We start from the raw sequence: 25,524 nt of genomic DNA, 5'->3' as shown, positions 1-25,524 counted from the left end.
GAAACAATTAATACAGATATCTAAGTTACATTTTTTACACATCGTGCGTGTTTAACTTTTGCAAAATCTTCCAGCACAACGTCTTCTTTTGTCGTTTGGAATTTTATCCACTAGGTGTTCTATCCTATCATATCTAATTTCATCGGCTGCTCTTTGCGCATTAGAAGATGGAGATGGAGTCCTGCCAGTGCCTTTGGGAGATGACGAATATTTCTTCAAATAAACTTACCCGATAGCCCTTCGAAAAGCTATTTGGGACATCTAAGAGTTGTTTGATTTAGGATACAACACCACGCTTTATTGACTGAAACATCAAGAAGCCGTATAAACAATGCCCATTACCATTTTCTGATTCTAATTTGAATCCTGTACTGTCCAACATGCTGATCCATTCGATCCGTACCACCTATTTTTTTGTTACCACCACTGCTGGTCCGCTAACTTTTGTTATAACTAATAATAACTAACATTTGTTATTAGATTGATGCCATCTATTTGATCTGTTTGATGCCATCTGATGCCATTTGATGATTTGAAGCAGTACAAACTAGGGAATTATCGACCCACTTAGCTACTAGTACAGCATCCGTCTTACTAAGAGTACTTTCATAGTATCCCCTTTACTTTGTCTGAATATAGTTTTAGCTAATAAAGGACAGCTCCTAGGTAAACGGTTTTGCCTTATAGTCTCCGTGCCTGCGTATCCTTTCAAACGTAAATAAGACAAAAAACTGAAGGTAGTAAATAAATTGTCAAAGTAAAATAAAAATGGAAAATATTTCAGATTATCAGGTACTTCTTCTATCATTTCACCAGTGGTGCTGCCACCTTTCCAAAGTTTCTTTTTATGTCAATATCAGGAGTTACAGATTTTCCTTGATATATCTCTAAATAAATCAAAAAGCCCATCACTGTATTTAGGCACCAGACTTTATAACCAAATCGTATGGGTTTGGCTCTTAAAAATTGCTTGAAAGCCAGATCTTTTTCAGGAACAAAATACTTTCTAAATCTGTCTTCACTTTATTCATAAATAGCCGTATTTTCCAGAGCTTATCACCCTTATCAATATTTGCGTTAGAATTCAAGTGAATAAGCTTCAAAATTTGCTTAAATCTGTTGTGTCTCATAGCATTATATACAAGTTCGTTTCTATTATAAGAAGATTATTATAAACACTAAGAATCAATATAGCAATGAAACATTTTATTTCCTCTGGCGAGACTCCTGGGTCGGGTACTGATTTGTTTTCAAATTGTTTTAATCTGACTATAGGCTATATTAATAGCTTCTTAAACAATCAGGCCTCTTTGAAGAACTGCAGCAAGGTCTCTGAAATAAAACAACTTAGTAGGTACATACTGCATTTTTAATTTCAAATTTTTAAATTTTAAAATTTTATAAACACTCTGCATACTAATACTTCAAAGAATGTTACTAAAAATACCATACAATGAAAACAAAACATATGATATATCGGTACAAAACAACTGGAGAATATACTTACATTACATCCTAGCGTTACAAATATGTAACAAATTGATAGAAGGTTGAATGCTCGAATAAATGAACTTTGATCAAATGAAAGGCAGATATCGAGCACAGTTTATTAATTAAATCTTGCCCAAGTACTTTCGCTTCCTAGAGCATTTTCAGGGGCATTTCGTCAATTTTCGCCTATCCAACAATCTGTTGAGAATGCCATAAACATAAAATTGTACATTACACTACATAAGTACAAACAGTTTAAATTTTTTTTAAAAACGGCAAAGCTACATTATGGTTGGCATCAGGAGAGAGAATGATGCCAACTATAATCTAGCTTTGCCGTTTTTTTTTAATTTAAACTGTTTGTCCTTGTGTAGTGTAGTGTAATGTACAATTTTATGTTTATGACATTCTCAACAGATTGTTAGTTAGGCCAAAATTGACGAAATGCCCCTGAAGAGGCTCTAGGAAGCGAAAGTACCTAGACAAGATTTAATTAATAAACTGTGCTCTATATCTGCCTTTTATTTAATCAAAGTTCAAAATGTAACAGTCAATTTAATAACCGAATAACTTATTTTTAAAAAAACAATATCAAAGATTTTTTACACAAAAAATATGTATTTATATTTTCTTATACTATTTGTTATCTATTAACTTTATTATGCAAAATAAGATTTATATACTTACTCTTTATCAACGAAGTCCATTATTAGAAGCTTTATTTCTTTCGTTATATTTGATCCAGGCACAGATTCAAAACAAAGTTCTAAAACAATCACACATTTACAACGATGTAAACACTAGCACCTTCTGTTTTCAACTGAACATTTGCGACGTACGCGATAGAGGATCTACTTAGATGGCACCACTTTGCCGTTACATAATCGTAACGCTAGGAACTAATGGGTTAAGATAATGTCGCCCAGCCTGCTGAATTGTGATTGGTCAAATGGCAACAGTAATTGCAGCCAATCATAATTCAGGAGTCTGTTGCTCATTTTCTGTATTATCGTTGGTCGAAAGGCACCTGAGCTGCAGCTAATGATAATACTGAAAATTAGGCATTGGTCGTCGTGCAGGTCCAATCACAGGAAGGCCAAAACAACCGTTACAGATTGACCTACTTTTTTTAGCATAAAAAAGGTGCACGACGGCCAGGACACCAGACCGGGTCAGGATAAGTCCGCTGGTCCAGCCTTCTTGGCATGTTAGAGATCCTCTGATTGATTCAGTTCTCAGAGACTCTGTTTTTTATTTTCCCAGAACCTAACGTTCTCTACATATCCAGAGCCTAACGCTCTCAGCTTTAAACCCAGAACCTCACGTTCTCAGCTTTAACGTCGGTTTGTTTCCAAACCAACAGCGGCCATTTTTGAGGGATTTATTTCTGCTTTTCGACTTAGTCGAATTTGCTAATATTTTCCTCAAGAGCGTCGCAATTATCGCCGATTTAATCTGTGCTTTTGGACTTAGTCCAAAATCTGATTATTTCGGTACCTTACAAGTAGTGTAAGAAGTTTTCTCTTTCAGGATTCTGCTAAGTCTCTACTTCACCGGACTTAGTCACCGGACGGAGCTAATATCCTTAGAAAGAATTGAAAAAATAAATAAAAGTTATAAATTGCGTTTTATTTTTCTGTTTTAGGTACACTGATAAATAAAACTTATAAATTGCGTTTTATTTTTTCTCTTTCAGGTACACTGCTAAAACTTGTAATTTATTTTCAACTTTGATATTTGGTATTTTATTTTACAGGTATAAAATAACTTGCAATATTTTCTCAATTTATGTCTTTTTTATACTAGGTATATAAAATAACTTGTAATTGTTCCCACATTTTTATAGGTCTCAGCGACTTAGAAAAATTTCAATAACAATTTTTCGAATTTTGTTTATAACTATTTTGTTTGTGTACTTTTGGTACTTTTTATTGCTGATTAGCCCGAATGGCACTATAACAAACGTCCCTAACTTTATCCGAAGTTCCTAGCTTAATTCCTTCATACTTCAGGAATTTTTGACAAGTGACACTTGCTATATTTACTAATTTGTATTTTGCTCATATTTTGATTAATAGTTATAAATAATATACTTTCCCTTACAGATTCTTAATTTAAGAATTATTAGCATAATTATCTTCCCGATTCCCGGATCAGGAGATAATTATCGATTTATTTCAGATTCTTAGTATAAGTACTTTACATATCTGTCTTAATAATTTAATTATTATTATTATCTCAATAAACATTCCTTATTGTGTTTCTTTATTAAAAAGGCATTTAATCCTAGCTAAGTGTCCATAGCCCGTGTCTATGGCCACTGACCGAGAACCCTACCCTCTTAGGTCCCAAAGAGCGATGGATAGAGCGAGTAACGAGCCTTCTCTCTCTCTTGAGGGAGCTGAGAGCCTTTCACGTTACCGACAATAAGTTTGGGAATAACGATCAGGCTCAAATTTTCAAAAACGACTTAATGCATTTTATGTACCTAATGTGGGATATGAGTATAGTGTAAATTATATATTAATATCCATTGTAAAATTCTACGTTTTATTAGAACAACTAATAAATCTCAAATATCAAATAGTTCTTATTGTCATCTATAATGATGGGAAAACAACTAAGGGAGATTAGAAAAATGGTTGTTAATGTTATGTTAATAACTTGTTTAGTTACAATTTACTCTATATAAATAAAGAAGTGGTAATTAAAATTTATGAATATGTTGTGGAACAAGCAAGCACACTTTTTAATGTGAGTAATTTAGCGAGTTAGAAAGTTAACAACATGCGAGTTACGATCACGTATTCTACTAGATACGCACTTTTGATGGCGACGCAGTAGGAACTTATAAATATCTGTTTTGTTAATAGGAAAGACATTTCTGTTTTTATTCTCATATAGTTTATATAATTATTATTGTAAGGTTTCCGTATATGTTATATTTTTAAAATAAAGTTGTTTTTTTTTTAAACTGTATTTCATGAACAAAAGTTATAATTGGCGCAGTCAGTGAAATACGTGCGGATCGAAAAGACATCGAGTGTTAAAGACTTTTTCGGTTTTGTTTTTTTTTGTTTTTGTTTCTACATCGAAGTGTGTATCTACAACGAATCTAGACCCTTCAGTGGTACTCTACGAGAAATAGCAGCGTTCCTGTGACAACAGAAGTCAGAAAAAAGAGCGAGGTAATCCAGATTAAACTGTAACTGCCAAAAGTTCCTTTTTGCCTTTCCTTCCTTTTATTTAGTGAGGAGAGATAGATTTTTTTTTCAATTTTCAAATATATTAATGCGAATCCAGAAATGTTTTCACAATTTGTTTTTTTTTTATTTATTGCTATTTAATTATTTTATGAGTGATTTTAAAGATTTATTAAATAAATTTGATGAACTTGCTCTAAATATTGTTGACAGTGAAAATATAAATTTTTCTGAAAATATGGCTACCTCAAACTCAAGTATTAACTGAGATTTCCTTAAATCTAAAAATTAAATAATATTAGACCCTATGATGGTGATTCTAATACATTGAATAAATTTATTATAAGATGTACTCAATTAGTTGAAACATATGCTACATATAACGATGCAGCTTTAAATCAACATATTTTATAATGTATTCAAGAAAAATTAATTGAAAAAGCCGAAGCTTTAGTAGGAAATCGGATGGAACTGTCATCCTGGGATGATATAAAAAGGGCATTAGAACAATGTTTCGCAGACAGACGTGATCTGAACTGCTTACTGCAGGAATTAAAGAGGACAAAACCGTTTAAAAACGAATCTCTCCACTACTTTGGAACACGGATCCAACTTCTTAAGAGCAACGTGACCCAAAGAATAAGTAATGAAACAAATCTACAGCAGACTGATAAGTTGTGCCAAATTAAACATTGTGATAAAATTGCGCTTAATACTTTTATTGCTGGTTGTACAGGAACTCTTAAAAACAATATACATTTAAAAAAACCAGGTTCTCTTGAAGATTCTATAGCATATGTAGATGAATTTTTTAATTTTGAACGTTTATATGGACAATCCAGTAATAGTCTTCCAAGAAATAACTACTATAATTTTAAATCCCAAAATTCTTTTTATACCCAAAATATGTGAATACGAATCCTAACTTCAATCGTCAGTAGGTATTCCTAGGATTGCATTCATCAGCAAATTTTTTCTGTTACCAATTCCTAACTTCATTTATTGCAGAATAATCAAAAACACTGTCAATAGTAGGTCGACGATGAGTCGAGCATAGTGTGAGTAGAACACTAAAACTACGAGGTGATATGCATAGGACGGCATCTCATCTCTAGACGACGACCGATGAAAGACGTGTTTATATTTTTACTAATAAGCCGCGGTTATATTTCAATAGTGTTATAGTTACCGTTTACATTAGTTCTATATTCCTGTAATTTACGAGTCAAACAATAAACTGTATGTTATAATTCGAATCGACCCGTAGCCATTAATTAAACCCTAGAGAACAAGAAAAAAGCCCTACAGTATCAAACAAATTCGTCCTACATGAATCAAAATCAAAATGGCCTCAATTTTGACCAAAATACAGGTTATCAAAATCCCAATTTATTTACCTCTAGACCCACATTTACTAGTCAACCAATCAACGTAAGGTCACAATCCCAACCATCTCAAAATCTTCCCACAAATTCTCAAGCTGTTCGAGCATAAAGCAATGTGTTTAGATCTAATCGAATTCTTAGTAATAGATTACTTAGGCCCCAACCAATGTCAGTATCAACCAGAAATACAGTTAATCCAAATACCTGACCAAATTCAAATAGATTTAATAATAATAGAAAAAATTTCTTTACTAATAACGGCCAAAACTCAGAGTTGATAGTTGAAGAATTATACTCAAATAATTTATCAAAATGGAAATCATGAACTAAAAGAAAGGGATGAATAATATTTTAAAAATGTTTCTCATGAAGTACAACAAAAAATGAATCTAAGGTAGGCCAAAATTTTCGGATACTTGCCTTGGAAGAGAAACAGTTAACATGGAAAATCCAAAATTGAAGTTGTTGGTCGATACCGGTAGCGCTAGGTTCACACACACACACACACGCAGTGATCAACCCTGCCCCTAGGAACATGTGTATACCAATGTAAGAATGGGATCCACATGTCCGAAGATCAAACCGGTCACACCTCGCTAGTCGAAGTGGTACCTATCTGACCCCCAGGCTTTTCCACCACCCCTCCTCATCGTGTGACTTACGTGAGGAGGCTTATGATCTGGAATTTACTTAAGATGCCCTGGGTAATAGGACATCCTCGGTTTTTAGTGAATGTGGTTATGCCACCTAACTGTAGGGGTAGCCACATCTAGGCTTTTCTCCCTATTTACTTTACTGACTCAATTGATTTTACTCTAGCTTTACGTCGGGACTTGAGTCCCTAAAAAAAGAAAAAAGAGCGTGTGTTCCGACCATAGAGCCATCAGCCTGAGCTGATGACTCTATGTCCGGAAAAGAGTGTGTGCTCGGTCACTCAGCCGCCGATTTGGCAAAATAAATTTTGTTCTCCTCGCCGGCTGAGCACCCGAGAGGGGTCCGGCCACCAAGCCCATGCATGCCGCACATGACCTCAGTGCTCGGATTTCGCGAGTAGATCTTTCATTTCGATCTGCCTTAGGGGCCTAGTCCGCGGAGCGGTATATAGAAGGCCTGGCGGGCCCCTTCTATATTTGCTATATAAGGTAAATTTACGTTAAACGGTTTAATGAAAAGTATGAATGTATCAATATGAATTTACGTTATTTAATCAGAAAACACTTTTTTTTTTTTTTTTTTTTTTTTTTTTTTTTTAGTTTTTTTTTTTGTGGACTTCCTTGTGGCGTCGGGACTATAAAATGCCTGGGCAACAATTCTTTCCTTTTTTCCTTAATCCTATTTGTGTGCGTGTATTGGGGTGTGCATTCCCAAGTGTATAATGCTCTCACACACCCCGGTGTATATTGGACTTATAATTACCTAAAAACCTAAAAACCTAAAAAAGAAAAGCGTACCCTCTCGCCAGAGTTTTTTTTTGGTGTGTTTTCTGATTGACTGCATTTCTTTGTTCGTTCTTCTTGCAACCATCTCATTCTTTATTTATTCGTTCGGGTTCTCCCTATATCGAGCTATCTGTTGTTTTGGTCTTCTGTGTACCGTCCTTGTGTTTTCATTGTAGTTAGTCAGCTCTCTTAACATTCTGCTGGGGTGGTTTCTTAGTCCGTTAAAAATTTCATATGCTCTCTCGTCTAGCGTGCGTAGGATTCTTGTTTGTCCTGAGTCTCTATATACATATCTCAAGGGTACGTACCTTGGTATCTTAAGGGCATCTCTGACTATTTGATTTTGAGTAGTCTGTATCTTTTTCCTGTTTGTTTTACAGGTGTGTCCCCACGCAGCGGATGCATATGTTAGGACTGGCAGGATAATACTATTCGCAACCCTGATTTTGGTTTTAAATCGTAGTTTACTTTTCCTTCCAATAAGTGTTGAGAGCTGACTTTTCAACGCTTTGGCTTTGCGTATTTGCTGATTGATGTGCTCAGTGAACGTTAGCTTCTTATCTAGATGTACCCCTAGGTATTTAGCCTGGTTGGTCCAGTCTACTGGGGTGTTTTCGATTGTAATTTCGCGATTTGGTACACTTCTTCTGTGACTAAACATTACAGCCTGTGTTTTATCTGGATTTAGGGCTATTTTCCATTTTATGCACCATCTTTGGAATCTGTTTAGTGCTCTTTGCAGATGATTAGCTGCATGATCCGGGTTTCTCCAGCTAACAGCTATTGCTGTGTCGTCAGCGTAAAGACTCAACAGAGAGCCTGGCTCTTTTGGCGTGTCGGCCGTATAGATGGTGTACAGGTACGGCGACAGCACCGCTCCCTGAGGCACACCCGCCTCCAGGGTCCCGACTTCGGATAGGGTTGCCCCTATTCGAACTCTGAACCTTCTGTTGGCAAGATATGACGCAAGGAGGCATGTCATCGCCTCACTGTAACCAAATTCATTCATTTTATAGATGAGTCCATGGTGCCAGACTCTGTCGAAGGCTTTGCTGACGTCCAGAAAAGCTGTAGCTGTGTACATTTTTTCATTAAATCCTTTGGTGATGAATTCTGTAAGTCGTAGTACCTGTAATTCACAGGAGTGTTCGTTTCTGAACCCGAATTGAGCCTCTGGTATGGTTCCTAGCATTTGTGATTCTTCATTGAGTCTTTTTAGTATAACTCTTTCCGCTATCTTGCTTATAGATGATAATAAGCTGATAGGTCTGTAATTTTGCGGAAATGTGCCGTTTTTACCAGGTTTTGCAATCATTATTACGTGTGCCTCTTTCCACCTATCTGGGAAATATCGTAGTTTTAGCATGTTGTTTATTATGTTAGTGATATAAACAATAGCTTTTGTTGGTAGATTTTTCAGCGCCCTATTTGTGATGTTGTCGGGTCCTGGGGCTTTTTTGGCATTTGTCATTTTTATAAGTTCCTTTATTTCTTCGGGAGATGTATGTGTAATACCTATTCTACCCTTTTTCCTTCTAAGTCTTCTCGCTGTTCTTTCTACCTCTTCTTCAAAGTCTATGTCATCGTCGGGGTCTTCGTTGTTTCTACACGCCCTTTCTAGTTCGTCCTTCATGACTTCGGCTTTGTCGATTTCCGTATGGACAATCCCGTTTACTCCGTGTAGGGGAGGTATGGGTTTCTTGTCCTTTCGAAGGATTTTAGATAACTTCCAGAAGGCGGATTTGTTAGGATTTAGCTCATCGATATAGGAGTCCCAGCTTTCATTTCTATGATTTTGAAGTTGTTTTTTCACTTCCCTGTCTAGCTCATTTGCAATCCTTTTGTCTTCTACCATTCTTGTGCGGTAGGCTCTTCTTCTTTTCCGGTTTTTCTCTTTGATTAGGTTTTGAAGTTCTATACTTATATCCCTGAATCTTCCTTTTTGTCTTGTGATTGTTTCGGTTTTGGAGCTGGCATCGATAGCATTGTTTATTGCTTGTTCTAGTTTTATTACACTGTCTTCTAGTTCTGTAATATTATTAATTGTTGGGATGTTACCGATGTTCTCGCTCACAATTCTTCTAAAGTTTGGCCAACTTGTTTTCTTTCTGTTGTGGGGCTGCAAATAGTTCAATTCTGTTGCGCCCAGGGTCAGGACGATTAGGTTATGTGTCGAATCGCCTTCATTTAGAGAGTGTATCTCGTATTGTTGACCCACGTTGTGTAGGATTGCAATGTCGAGATACGTAGGGAGTTCTCCGTGGAAACATGTCGGTTCTGTTGGTCCGATGACATATGTGTTCGGTCTGTTCTCGAGATGGTTGCAGAGATATCTTCCGTTTCGGTTGGTCGTCCTGTCAAACCAATTGGGAGATCTAGCATTTAGGTCTCCAATAATTATAGTTGGCTCTTCTGAGTTCAGTATTAGGCTCAAATCTTCGTTGAAAATCGGATCATGTGGTCTAACGTAAGCTGACACTATTTTTAGTGTTTCGTTGTTGGCCTTAAGTCGAATAATTGTGGCTTCCATTGTCACCAGTCCGTCTGGTGTTGGGATGTGCTCGTGTTCGAGTCCCCTTTTGACTAATATAGCTGTTCCTCCTGATAATGCTCTATGATCCGTTCTATAGATATCGTAGCCTGGAAATTTTGTTTTTTTTTCCTTTCCACTAGTTTGGTTTCTTGAAGGGCTACGATATCGAGCTCTAATCTGTTTATTATTTCATCCAGAAGGTTGATCTTTTTGAATATTCCGCCGGAATTCCATGACCCAATGCGTAGATCTTCGTTTTGGTTTGCTAACATTTTCGGACGGCTTCTCCAAATGCAGTCATCATTTTTGTTGCTTTGTCCATCATGGACATCATTTTCATCATTTTGTTATTATACTCTGTATGGAAGTTTGCGATGAGGGTAGCTGCGTCCTGTACCGACACTTCTTGTGGTTGTGCTGGAGATTCTGAGGTGGTTTCAGCGGATTTTTTCGCTGCCTGTGCGTAGCTGACTCCTTTGTTGATTGGAGCGCTGTTTATGGGTCTTCCTACCGGTCTTGTTGGGGCAGGTGTTTTCTTTTTGGGGGCCTTAGAGCATCCTCTATAATTTGCTGTGTGCGCTTCACCACAGTTTGCACATTTGGGGTCGGTTTCCCGGCTTTTCTCACAGTCGTTACTGATGTGGTTTTCTCCGCATTTTACACATCTGGATCCGCAATGGCAAGCCTTTGAGCTGTGATAGAACCCTTGACAGTTATAACACTGTAGGGTGTCTTTTGTGATTTTGAATTCATCCTCCACATAGATGCGCATGTAGCATATATCAGATATTTTTTTAATTTTTGCAACGTCTTCCTCTTTGAGGGTGACGATGAAATGTGGCAGTACTTTTTTATCAGCTTTTTTGGAGATCATATTGATCACCCTTGTTGCTTCTATTCCTTTATTGTATAGTTCGTCTTTAATTGCTACTGTGCTAGTAGTAGCAGATAGCCCTTTTATAATGACTCTTTTTAGTTTATCGCTATCTATGGGATATGCGATGAATTCTACTTTTGGACTGTGTTCTTCTAGGATGTGTACCATTCCTAGGTAATCTTTTCTGGTTTTTGTGTTAATAACAATCGATCTGCCTGATCGTGCAAACTTATTGACTGATATTATACCTTGGTTGGCTGCTCTCTGCAGGATTTTTTGGTGTTCTCCTACAGTTTTTAGGATTATCGCCGGTGGTTTCGGCTCTTTTACTATAGGCTCCTCGCTTGTTTGCGGTGAGTCTTTTGGTACGTCGTTTTCTTTTTCAACTTGGCTATTTTTGCTCAAGTTATTTTGGGAAGTTTTCTTTTTCTGGCTTCTTTCATGAGCCTCTTTCGCAGCATTGTTAAATTCGATTTCTTTCCGCTGATTTATTATCTGCGTCTGCTTTTCGGCGACGCTTATTTTTGTTTTCACACTACTGTCTGATTTCTCAGTAGTGGTGCCTGTCTTTTTTCCTTTTTTGTTTTGGACTTGTGTCCAACCTGCAGGTTCTTTGGTTGTTATGATTCTTTCCGGCTCTTTAGGCTTGCCTTTGCTACCGGATGGCTTTACGGGGGGAGGTGAACCGATTCCTAGTTCCACTAGCTTTACAACGTCATTATCGAGGGAGGCTTTCCACGGGTCGATTTCCATTATTGACTCTTCTTTCTCCTTGGCTGCTGTTAATGCCATTATATGTTGTACAAGTTTTTGTATCTCCTTGTCCTTTTCTTTGTTTTCGTTTCTCAGCTCAGTCATCTGAGCGAGAAGGTCTTGGATTTGTTTATTTGCCTTTTCCTCGCGGATACGGCTTTCTTCTTTAAGGGATTTGATCTGTTCCGTCAGTACATTGACCGACCTTAAAAGCTCATTGGCCTTTTCCCTTTCTGCCATTTCTCTGGCCTTTTTCTTTACTTCTTCGTCTTCCGAAGAGTCTTCTTTGGGCCTTAGCCTTTTCATTTTCTTGCCGATTTCGGGCTCGGCTTCATTTTTGGAGACGTTGTCCACGGCGGGTTGTGTCTCTACTACAGTTGGGGGTGGGGCTTCGCGCGATTTTGCAGCTGGGCTCGGCTCTTCGTCGATGGCGTCCATCGTATTGATATCGTCATCGGTGTCGATTTCGCTTTTTTCTTCCTCCGACTCGGGCAGATAGAAGTCATCGTCAGATATTACGATTTCTATGTCGTCGATCGCGGGATTAGTCGATTTAATAAATTTATTATATAGCTCGATCGAGCTGTCAACAGAGGGGTTTGATGATTCGGCTAAATCATTCTCTTCTTCTTCTTGTGTTGTCACCTGCGTGACAACACTTTCTGGGGGGGGAATATCACTCATATTGCCGTAAGGCAATGAACAAATAGTTCATAAGATATAAGAAAATTCTACTTAGACGACTCTGTTTTTTTTCCACCGACTGACCGCTGTCAGTACGGCTTACTGGGTGCCGTCCCAGGTACCTCTCGGTAGTTCACTCCCTGTATTCACAGTGAGGGATCCTCTTCCTGTTTCTCACACCTCAGGAGCAGGGGCCGTTTCTGTCCGACCTTGTCAAATGTCAAGGCCTTACAGTGTCATCCCTGACGACACACTGAGGTGATCCCGAATTCTTCGCAAACGCGAAGCTATTATAGCCTCCGCGAGGAGCCTATAAAAACAGCTCCTCGACGGTTTAACTAGTAACAACCTCGCATCCGCTTTTCGCTAATATGTAGGACAAGTGCCTATGCCACACTCGGTGTCTTACCCACCGGGAGCTGAAAAGCTCCGTTGACAATAGGTCAGTCGCCCCCACGTAAGCACGCTTCTCTCTCACGTCCGTACTGTTCGGCTGCTCGAGTCGAACTAGTAGCGCTAGGTTCCTACTACGACCAACGATTGTAGAAAAATATTTTCCAAACTGTATTTACCCGTCAACTATATTTACTGCACTTGTAACCAAAACTATTAATTACCAAGCCGAAATACCGGCATTTCCAGAATTTAAAAGTGATCATTACATTAATTATATCTTGTATAATTTCCACGATTATTTTGACGGAGTCTTAGGAATATTTTGACGGAGTCTTAGGAATAGGATCTTAGATCTGTAACCATCGCTAATGGAGAAATCTTAGTGAAAAAAACAAACTTAGGCAAAGTTCATATACCTGAAGCTTTGACACTAGCAAAAAATGGTTACGCAACAATGGAAATAGAAAATACTACAAATAAAACTCTAAAAATGACTTTACTAAACCCTCTAGAAGAATCCCCATTTGAAAAATCTAATTATTAAATATATTACTTTAATTATTTCAAAACAAATCGCAATAAAGACAAAAACAGTAAAAATAGAGTTCCATTAGATTCCCGAATAAGAACAGAACATCTGAATCCAGAAGAGAAGGAAAGTATAATTAAGCTATGCCAAGAACTTTCCGATATATTTCTAAAACCAAGTGATCCATTGACATTCACCTAAAATGTCAAGCACACCATAAAAACTACGGATGAACTGCCTATACACTCTAAATCTAATAGATATCCTTATTGTCATGAAGAAGAAGTTCGACGCTAAATTCAGGAAATGTTAGAAAACGAAATTATAAGATCGTCGTGCTTACCTTAGAGCTCACCCATATGGATTTTAAATAAAAAATTAGATGCATCAGGACAAAGAAAATATCGTCGTATCATAGACTATAGAAAACTGAATGAAAAGACAATTCCTGATAGATACCCAATTTCAAATATTACCGAAATTCTTGATAAATTAGAAAGAGCACAATATTTTAGTACTTTAGATTTAGCCAGTGGATTCCACCAAATTGAGACGGATCCAAACTTTATAGAAAGGACAGCATTTACCGTGGACAATGCTCATTATGAATTTCTAAAAATGTCATTTGGTCTCAAAAACTCACCATCTACATTTCAGCGAACAATGGATGAAATTTGAAAGGACCTACAACACAAGATATGTATGGTTTATATGGACGACATTATAATATTTAGCACTAGTTTACAAGAACATATTCATAATTTAAAATTAGTATTCTTCAAATTAATGGAAGCATGTTTAAAGATTCAACTTGACAAATGTGAATTTCTGCAAAAAGAAGTTGAATATCTTGATAATGTTGTTACACCTGAAGGCATTAAACCCAACAAAAACAAAATACTAGCTATAAAAAATTTTCCAATTCCTCGAACACAAAAACATATTAAATCCTTCCTTGGATTTTTTGGCTATTATCGGAAATTTATAAAAAATTTTGCTAAACTAACTAACCGTTTGTGTTAAAAAAGGTAATAAAGTTGAACACACAAAGGGATTCATTGATTGTTTTAATATATGCAAAGATTTGTTAACATCTCAGCCAATCCTCGCCTACCCAGATTTTAATAAAAAATTTGAAATAATGACGGATGCATCCCAATATGCTATTGGAGCTGTTTTATCACAAGATGGACATCCCATTTCATATGCCTCACGAACTTTAAACTCCTCAGAAATTAATTATTCTACCATTCTACCAGAAAAAGAATAATTAGCGATTGTATGGAGTTGCAAATACTTCAGACCCTACCTATTTGGAAGGGAGTTCACAATTTTAACGGATCATAAACCATTACAATGGCTTTTTTCACTGAAAGAACCAAATTCACGACTAGTGAGATGGCGATTACAACTCGAAGAATTCGACTATAAAGTTAAGTATTACAAAAGAACTTTTAACAAAGTAGCTGATTGTCTTTCGCGAATAAATACAGATAATGAACTAAATGCTTTAGAATCAGAATTTTGTGTGTAAATCTTGACGATCTTCTTCTTCTTCAGTGCCTTATCCGGTCCGGATGTTGGCGATCATCAAGGCTATCATGGTTTTGTTGACTGCTCTGCGAAACAGCTCCGCTGAGGTCATCCCAAACCATTGTCGGAGATTTTTCAACCACGAGATACGACGGCGTCCCGGTCCTCTTCTGCCAAATACTTTACCCTGCATAACAAGTTGAAGAATTCGATATTTTTCTTCGTTCCGCATCACGTGGCCGAGGTACTCAAGCTTGCGTTGTTTAATTAAATTAAGCACTTCTTTTTCTTTTGTCATGCGCTGTAGGACCTCAACGTTGGTGACATGGTCCACATAAGATATTGACGATCTAGAGGATATAATTAAAAGAGAAATGGAAAACCATTCAAACATTCCAAATCAAGAGCGAAATTGATCAAATATTTGATCCAAATGATTTTCTTTAACCACAGTTAGAAAATGAGCAAACTTGCGATACATTACCAAATAATAAAAAGATAAATATTATATGAAACATTCAAATCGCACCTGCAGACATGAATCAAGAAGAAAATGAAGATGATGGAGATACAGCACATACGTCAGCGGAGGATCCTATGCTTAATATACCTATAACAGATCGAGCACTGAACTTGTACAAAAACCAAATTTTACTAACTACCGGAGAAATAAACGAAATAAGGACCAAGCAAGAAAAGATATTTAAAAATTCGAGACTGTTTGTAGTTCTGCCTCAAAGAAATCTACAACAAGGAATTGTAGGTTTCGTTAAAAACTATATTGACCCGAAGAAACTGTATGCTCTATATTTTAGACCAACACTTGCCATTAGACCTGAAACATTTGTTGTTTCACTCCAAAATTACTTTAAAAATTCCGCCTTTAAATTTGTATACTGTACAAAGATTTTGGACGACGACGTCCTGACTAGAAACGAACAAAGAGAAGAAAAACTGAAATATTATCACATTTATAAAAAGGGACATCGTGGTATAAATGAATTAAAGATGTTATTAAGTTCAAGATATTACTGGGATGATATGTCTAAAGATATAGAACAATACGTCAACAACTGTCAAACATGTCTAAAAAATAAATATGATAGGGATCCACCAGTTATCAAATTTAACCTTACACCAATTTCTACTAAGCCATTTGATCATATTCTCACAATAATCGATGCATGTTCACGTTATGGACTACCAAATTCCTAGTGTTAGCGTAATCTCTGTGGTTAACGGATTATTAAATTACATTACCCATCATGGATTACCGTTTAAAATAACAACTGATTCCGGCCCTGAGTTTAATTATCAAGACCTCGAAGATTTTTGTAAATTACATAAAATAGAGTTACATTTTACCACTTCAAAAAATAGCAATTCACATTCTATAGTAGAACGTTTTCATTCTTCCTTAAAAAAGAACATTTTAGGTGCCTCAAAGAAACAAGTAAAGATTTGTCAGTTGAACAACTAAAGAAATAATGCATTTTATCCTATAATAACTCAATTCATTCTGTTACAAAATTCACACCATTCGCCGTCACATTAATAATCCAGATCCATTTGACAATAACGACCATTTAATTTTATCACATTATATTCAAAATCATAAAGAAACTTGCAAAGAAGCAAAGGCCTAATTATGAAAGGTTCAAAAGAATGAAGATATGAATAATCCTGATATAAATATATCTGATTTGAAAAGAGGTCTTATGAATGGAATCGGTAAAGCTAATAAATGGCTATTTGGAAATTTAGACACCGTTGACGGAGAAAGATAGGATAATGCAATAGCAATCTTACAAAATTTTGAGAAGAAAATTATTCAGGAGACATTTGCAAATATCATTTTACAAAAAAATAATAGATCACTACAATAAATCTCTAGAAACACTTTGGCAAAACCAGAAAAGTTTACAAAATAATTTACAAAAGTTTCAATAGAAATTCAAAATACCATCAATAGTTTAGGGAATTATATAACCTTTCAGAGTACCATAAGTCAGATAAATTTAGATTGTTAAAATATGATCCTATTGAAAATATAGAAAATGGAATTATGTTTTTAAAATTAAACTCATTACATAGTTCAATAATGTCAAGTCAGGAAATTCAAGAAATTATTAAATACTTGCATAATATTTATAAATTTTCTGAAATTCCAAAATTCACAAATATCTTGACATACTATATGCTATTAGGATCACAAATAACTTTTTCAAATTCAAAATTAATTTTCGTTACTCACGTCCCAATCCTAAACCCGAATCCTCTCGACTTTTATCACATTTACCCTATAATTCAAAATAGAAAAATATATACACCAACCTATTCTTATTTGCCACGAATCTCCAAAGAAGCTCACTTACAAAAATAAGAATGTCCTACTTTAAAAGAAGTATACTACTGCAAAGAAGAATTTATCCAAGAAGACAACTGTACCTTGCGTCTCCTCGATGGTCATAGTTCATCCCAATGTTTCACGTATGTAACATTCAGTAATAAGGAAAAGCTCTCATTCTACCAAAATTGGAATATTTGTCTACAGAAAATCAAAGACAATTTTAAAATCAAAATATTACCAAATCATACACAACTCCACTTGTGACAACCTTTACCATATCAGCGATGTTGATCATTATAATATATGGTCTCATAAAACGAAGATCATCAAATCGAAAAAACACAGAAGAAATTGAATTAGTTGAAGAAGACCCCAAAAACCAATGTCCCAAAAATAATTCCATTATTTTTCGGACTCGATGAGAGAGGAGTTACGATCCTGTATTCTACTATAGATCAGCACTTTTGATGGCGACGCAGTAGGAACTTATAAATATCTGTTTTGTTAATAGGAAAGACAGTTCTGTTTTTATTCTCAAAGAGTTTGTATCATTATTATTGTTAGGTTTCCGTATATTTTATATTTTCAATATAAAGTTGTTTTTTTTTAAACTGTTTTTCGTGAACGAACGTTATAATTCGCGTTGGCTAAAAAAATAAAAATTTAAACGTAATAGCTTTAAACTGGAATACATAGATGGATAGGATCGATCAATAAATGATTAGTAAGGAAAGAGATAAGGCCTACGGACGGCTTATGCATTGATTCTTACCGGAAGGCGTTGATACTATTCTGATTTCTTTCCCTAGGTTTAAAATAATTTTACGTATTGATATCCTGTTCTTTATAAATAGTTGTGGATTAATTTGGGACATTGCAGATGGTATAATTATCATTCTTGTTCAAACATTCCTATTTTCGATCGATTTGATTATTCCTAGAGGTATCTCGCGTACAATAAGTGGATATTTGACCCGGTCAAATGTCTTCTTAAGGCCCACGAAACATAGATATGCCGATTTGTTGCATTTTAATGATTTCTCTTGCACTTGCCTCATTATAAATATAGCGCCAGTGTATAATCTTTTTGATCTAAATCCTTGTTCTTCTTCTAGTGTTATAATTTCATTCAGTTTTTTAGTTATCAGTTTGGTTGATAATTTTATTGTTGTGTTTAATAAATTAATTCCTCTGTAGTTTTCCGGGTCAGATTTCTCTCCCTTTTTGAAGATAGGTATTAGGATACTTGATCTCCATTCTTGAGGAATACTGTTTTGTTGTATTATTTATTGGATTAGTTTTAGTAGTTAAAAAACAAAGATGGAAGAATGATGTTAAAGCTGATTTATCTAGAACTGATGTACAACAATGGGAAAGAAAGAACAAACGACGCTAGAACCGAAAACACCAGAAATTACCACAAATGAAGAACTTAATATAAATGTACAGTAAGTTCGGAAAATACTTGAAAACCTGAAGAACAGAAAAGCCGCAGGTAAAGACGGGATACCAAACGAGTTACTGAAATATTGGGGAGCAGCAATGATAGAACAATTAACAGCATTAATTAATAAAATTATAAAACACCAGAAGAATGGAGAACGAGCGAACTAATTCTACTATTCAAAAAAGGAGATAAAAAACAGCCAGAAAACTACAGAGGTATAAACTTGTTAAATACTACGCTGAAACTTACAACTAAAATTTAACAAGTACTAATAAATCAGAGGATAAGTTTAGCAGATGAACAACATTGTTTTCGTAGTAGAAGATCGTGTACAAATGCAATATTCGTTATTAAGCAAATTACTGAGAAATCACTAGAGTATAATAGACCAGCATTTCTGTGTCTGATTGACCTAAAGAAAGCGTTTGACAGAGTAAGACTCAAATATGTAATAAAGAGGAAGAAGAAAAAGAAGAAGAGGAACAATGGGAAATGGAAGCGCAAGTTCGTAGATGATGGAAGTATATAGTAGATGCGGCGAAGACTCACCTCGAGTTGTAAAGCCAGTCCAGAAGAAGAAGAAGTTTTAGTAGTTGTTTGTCCAGATCTGGTCCTCCGTACTTTAGGAGTTCGTTCGGTATTTTGTCCTCTCCTAGTAATTTTCTGTTTTTTAATAGCAAATAGGGATCGAAAGTAGTCTGCTCATGTATTCTTCTGAATGTTTCGTTTTTATTAGTTCGTTCATCTCTTTTCTTTGTCCTCTGATCATTCGACATATTTCTTTCTGCTTTCCGTAGAAGTCGTGTTCCATCTGTTTTGAGAAACTCTGCCAGCGTTCCCTTTTAATTTGTCTAACTAAAGCATTTGTTTCATTTCTGATTCATTTATAGTGGTTGTATGCCTGTGTTTGATGGGTTCTGTTTTGTAAAAAAGCTTCCATTTAAGAACAAATGCATATTTACCATTTTTTTAATGAAAATAGTTTAATTTACTATTTTGGTTAGGAATAAGCCACAATTTATAAAACATTATTAAATATTTAGAAAATCGCTTTAGAACAATATTATGAAAATATGTTTAAATAACGTATATTTTCATGATTTCTAAAAATTATTTTCTATTTGTTTTTATTTAACAATATAATGTATTTACAATACCTGAATTTAATCTTCTTGTTATGAATTTTCTTTAAATTTCATGTATTTTGTCTTGCAAAAATAATAGTTATTTTTAAAAAATGTCACATCAAAATCTTCATTTCCTGTGACCTCTTGCCTTTCGGCACCCAGCCAATTTCCTAACCCCGTAATCGTTGTTTTGAATTTTTTTTAACTACTATATTTTTGTGAATAAACCAGAACTATGATTTTAACTATTTTATATTTGACGTTTAGATTTCCAGTAAATTGTTTTTTTACTAATAACAAACCTAGAATTTCAGCGTATGAGTCATGCAGTAATTTTTCTTTTCTCTTAATGGTAGATAAAACACACACTTTTTATTTCCGAAGAGTTATAATTTGGAATGATGAAACATGGATGAAACATGCTATGGAAACATGACAGTTGAGAATGAACTATTTTCAATATACTAACTGAAACCATGTCTTCAAGTGATATTATAACTACCGTAAAACGGGGTGAAAAGAAACTGGAGGGTGAATAGAAACTAAATGACAGTATTTTACTAAAAAATCATAAGTTGTTTAAATTTAATACAGGAAATAACTATTGAGGTACATAAACTCACCAAATGATAAAAAACGCCAATTTAGTAGATTTTGCATTTTAACAGATGTCAACACTGGACAACAACAATTTCAGTTGAACAACTGATTTTGCCACGTTTCAAAGAGCTGATTAACTTTTTGTAACAAGGTAAAAAAAATTAATTAAATAAATAAATAATTAGTCATAATATAGCTTAGGGTGTATACTTAACATAAATACTTGGCAAATTTATTATAACATACCACTAATTTCATTTGAATGTTCTTTTGTAAAAACCTAACCCCAATTCTGTTTCTATTGACCCGCAGTTTCTAATCACCCGCCGTTTCTTTTTAGCCACTATTGTGTTTCCACTCACCCGCTTTCTTTTTTTCTCCAGTATTATTTATTTTGATTTCAGATTAACCATGCCACGAGACTATGTACATAATCCAAGGTCCAAGTTTTACAAAAAAACCTCGTTTAAGGCTCTTGAAAGGGTCTTAAACGACATAAGAAATTAACTATTCAGTGCTCTATAAGGCACCACAAAAACTCTAACTTAAAAATACTTGGAGGACAAACTACACTAACAAAGTTTCCCTTAAATAAATACGATCTTAAAGTAATTGTAAAAACATACCTAGATAGTCGGGGTAAAAATGTACCTAAGTTTAACAACAACTTAGCGGGAAAAGATTTTGTATATGGGTTTTTGAAGCGACATAAAATACGACTACGAACACGGCTTTGTCAAAATATTAAATGATCTCGAGCAGCGGTTTCACCCGAGACTTTCAACGTGTATTTTGATCACCTGGGAGCAGAACTAGAAGGTATACCGCCGTCCAATATTGTAAATTTCGATGAGACGAATTTATCTGACGATCCCGGGAGGAAACGAATAATTACAAAACGAGGATGCCGTTACCACGAACTAGTGTGCAACTCTTTCAAAAGCTGCACGTCCGTCATGTTTACGGCAACTGCTGATGGCAAGGTGCTACCTCAGTATATCCTGTATAAGGCTCAAAACATGTACGAATCATGAACAGTTGGCAGGGTAAAAGGTGTGAGGTACAATCATAGCCCTAGCGGTTGGTTTGATGCTATAAGCTTCGGTGATTGAGCCACAAAACTAGCAATTCCAGCACTTAAGGACTTGCCAGGAAAGAAAATTCTAATCGGCGACAACCTCTCAAGCCCTTTTAGTCCCAAAACTGTAACCGAGTGCTTAGAACATGATATCTCATTCATTCTTTTGCTGTCTAATTCTACACATATGACCCAGCCATTTGATGTGGCTTTTTTTAGCCCTTTAAAAGAAGCATGGCGAAAAATTATTGAAAAGTGGAAAATAGGTGAAGGAAGAAGGGCAGCTACCATACGCAAAGATCGCTTTCCTCATTTTGTTAGAGAGCTGATGGACAGCATCAGACCCAATCAAGAAAAAAATATTAAGAAAAAGAGACGAAAGAGAAAGAAGGTCGCCATAGTAGCTGGTAAAAGTGTAACTGGAGCAGACTTTAGAGAAGAAGAAAGTGAAGACGAGCAGCTTGATTCAGATGCGCATAACGACAAAAATATAGAAGAGAATGAATCGAGTGAAGATGAAGAGGTCGTTAACAGAAGTGAAGGGGAGGTCAAGTCAGATGATGAGGAGATGAATATTCCTTTAAGCCAGATTGCTGAAAATCAAAAACGTGGACAGACAAGTGTTCCTGTTCCTAGTGTTTCCTACAAAGGTAGAATTTTTAAACTGGTTTATCCCGTTTCGAAAGAATCTATTCAACTATCAGATTAGTTGGTGGTTGCGTTTTCAACTAGTTTTAGGATAAACGGAAGATTAAAATATTATATTGGAAAAGTGTTAAAAATCATTGATAAAAACGATGACATTTGCGGAACTTTTGTGAGGCATCGCCAAACCAAGCCATCCCCAGGGTTTATTTATGAATTTCACACGAAACCAGACGTTTGCTATTTCTCTTTTGACCAAGTTGTTGGTCAAATTCATCTATCTGATAACTCCGTGCTGCCAAGCAGTTCAAATAGGGAGAGTCTTAAATTTCCCATTAGCCAAAATGATCATTATTAATACAATCTGTTATTTTTAAGATTATGTTGTGAGAATTAACGCAGCAGATCTAGATTTAGGTTAAAACTTTTTTTATTTGTTCCTACACATGTAATATTTTGTTCCTATAGTTACAACAGTACAACAGTTATGCTCTGAGAATTAATGCAACGCAACAGGGTCTTTTGTGTTCCCTAAAGTAAGAAAGTTGTATATTTTTCTATATTTTCATACTTAACCCTTAAATGCCCGTGATATGAAAATAACCATAAATGCCCATGTGGGGTCTCCTAGGGACCCCACTAAAATTTTCAATTTAGTAACGTCATTTAGCACTGACTAAAAGGAAAACACGGTTAAAAATAATTTTAAGCATATTTGAATAATTTTTATTTATTTTTCATACAAAATTAACGGCTATTCTAGAAACAAATTATTTTCAATTCGAACAAAATTAAAATTAAATAATAATATAAGCATATAACTTTTAGTTGCAATTTTTACATACAATAGTTTTTTCTTCTTTTCTGTGCACCTGGCATATAAATTTTTTGCAAAAAGAGCAAACGGTATTCACTTTTTTGTCACAGTTTCGCGGACACTGGTAACAACGAGCACGTTTCTTAGCTGAATGGACGGATTGAGTTGCAACTTCGGTAGTTGGGTTTACCATTGGTATGCCACAATCTTTTAGAGCAGATTTTACATAGGCTTTATGTTTTATATATTTCGCTCTTTTTTCCATGTTGTTTCGAGCAAGCTCAGCCCCTAATTTGTAACAAAATTGAGGAATGTGGGGCAAAAATGTGCAGTGTAGCAATAGGGTGAACTCTAAAATGCACCTTGATACAACAACGAACTAATATGGGGAATAATGGAAGATGGAAGGGATTAGATAGAAATAAATTATGTAAAAGAAATAAATATGAATTTTATGAAGTAAATATGAATTTTAAAATATAACAGAATTAAGTGTTGGCTAGCGACTATGCAGGAGAATGACCACTTGACACTCAAAGAAGGATTCGGCCAATTTGCATGCCCTACAGAGACCGTAAGATATAAGAATTAATGACAAGAAAACCACCAAGAAATAAACAGATGAAAAGTAAAAGTTGCTCTAGTGAATGCTTGGGCGCCAGGAAGTTAAATGTTTTCTTCCGAGATATCTTGTATTGCTGAAAATAAGAAAGATAGGTACTAATTGAAATATTAAATTTTAACCCAACTTTAATAAATACCAATTTTATGTACAGACTATTTTAAACCCTTATATATGACCCATCACCTCTTATATACAATTAACTTATCTATATTTACAGTAAAATCCCTGAATAATTATAAAACAATTTACCCCTGATATACCCCTTAAAAATTTCAAATTGTGACAAAAGTTAGATCCAATAATAATGTATAAATAATAAATATAATTATATACTACTCACTAATAGTTAGTTTTCGTTCAAAAATTGTTTAGGTTTTTAAGAAAAAAATTCTCTGGGATATGTGTGCACACAATAACCTAACAAAGAGAAATTCAAGGGAGAGTTATAACCTCATCCCTTGGTAAACAATAAATAATTAAATTAAATTACAATGATAAAATGTTTTTTTTTTTAGGAAAAATTGAAAATATTTATTATTAAGGATAGTTTTTGTTATTAAAAATTGAACCAAAAGTTAAACCTTGAAGAGGACATAAAAAAATTATTTAAAGTAATTGAATGATAATAAAAAAAAATAAGTCAGTTCTTCCTGTCGGTTTCCCTCGAAGAGTGGAGAACTGGACTCAGGTGGTAACAAGATACCAAACCTGTATTCCCTGGATCAGGTACTATTGGACAAATACGTCCCTTTAAACTGCTTCTTAATTTCCCATAAAAAAAACCAACTTGGAACTCCTTCCCCTTATCTTTATTAAGTATAACCCCAACTAAAAAATAATTCTTCCCCTGACTTGTAACTGGATCCTTGAGTAGGCTAAAAAAACAGTTGTGTTACTCCAAGTTTTTGTACATACAAAAGGTAAGGAAAAACACAAGGGTTATCAATCTTGAAAGGCGATACAAAAAATGTCAGGAAGTGACCTTATTGAAATAAAAACCTTAATGGTTTTCGGTAAATAGTGACCTTCGGATGGTGTGACAATGTTTTTATAATGTATGGATATATTAAATAGATAATTTTAACGGGAAACATGATCTATATATATTATAGAATAGAAAAAAAAAAAGAAATATTAGCCGGTCTAAACGGTATGAAATTGAAATAAATAATTGTTCGCTTTAACTCTTGAAAGGAAATAAAAAATTGAGATAGATATAGAATCTAATACTTATAATTTATTTAGGTATAAAACTTTTCCTTAATGAAATAAGGTGAAATATAACAAGTATCAAGTATATGAAATACCTATCAAAGACGAAATTAAAATAGGTCTGAATTTTACTAACTATGGCGGATGATATAAAGGATTTTTTCTTATAATTTATTTGTAATGTTATCTTACCGGCTAGGGTGATCCAACTGAAAATATCCTCGTACAAAACAACAAAATAACTCAAATGGTTTCTTCTAAAATAACAGCATTTCACATAAAAAATAAACTTAAACCAAATTCGGGAAAAAAAAATGGACTCCCAGCCGCTCTACTCTGAGATGTTTATTCACTCACATCCAGTTAACAAGTGACAAGTTGAGATTTTACACGTCGCAGAATAAATGTACTTTCAGAATTTCACCGCTGAGGGCGCAGTTTAATACCAACATCAGAAAATAAAATTTACTGGGAGTTATTTAAATATTTAGTTTAAGAATATTTTAATATGAATTTAATTTAGAATCAAATTAAAAGATTCCAGTCACAAAAAGAAGGTAAACGATTATTTAAGTAACGGACTCGTTACATTCCCCTCTTACTTGGAGAAAAAAAAATTTTTTAGTGAAAAAATTTTTTTTTTTTTTACTTGACTGATTGGTTAGATGTAGGTTAACCAGTACTTCAACCATATGTGGAGCAATTAAGAATCGAGAAGAAAAAATAAACTTATATATAAAAATTATAGCCATGGCAACAATTTGCCAAGTACAGCTATAAACTATATTAACTCACTAAAA

At 34.8% G+C, this 25,524-nt stretch overlaps 1 protein-coding gene across 2 annotated transcripts in view; it reads right to left on the bottom strand.

Annotated features, from left to right (window-relative positions):
* The window catches only part of LOC140439502 (uncharacterized), a 171,776-nt gene that overhangs the window by 36,818 nt on the left and 109,434 nt on the right, over positions 1 to 25,524 (bottom strand). The window contains exon 1 of one of the 2 annotated variants that reach the window (XM_072529453.1): positions 19,778 to 19,874. The exons of the other annotated variant lie outside the window; for it this stretch is intronic. The gene's annotated coding sequence lies outside the window, so the exon portion shown is untranslated. Of the gene's footprint in view, positions 1 to 19,777; positions 19,875 to 25,524 lie in introns of those variants that run through there. 2 annotated transcript variants of the gene reach the window in all.

The sequence above is a fragment of the Diabrotica undecimpunctata genome, chromosome 1 (assembly GCF_040954645.1).
Source record: "Diabrotica undecimpunctata isolate CICGRU chromosome 1, icDiaUnde3, whole genome shotgun sequence".
Classification (NCBI taxonomy): Eukaryota; Metazoa; Arthropoda; class Insecta; order Coleoptera; family Chrysomelidae; genus Diabrotica; species Diabrotica undecimpunctata.
Note: the sequence above shows the minus strand (reverse complement) of the source record. Positions and strands in the feature narration are given on the sequence as shown.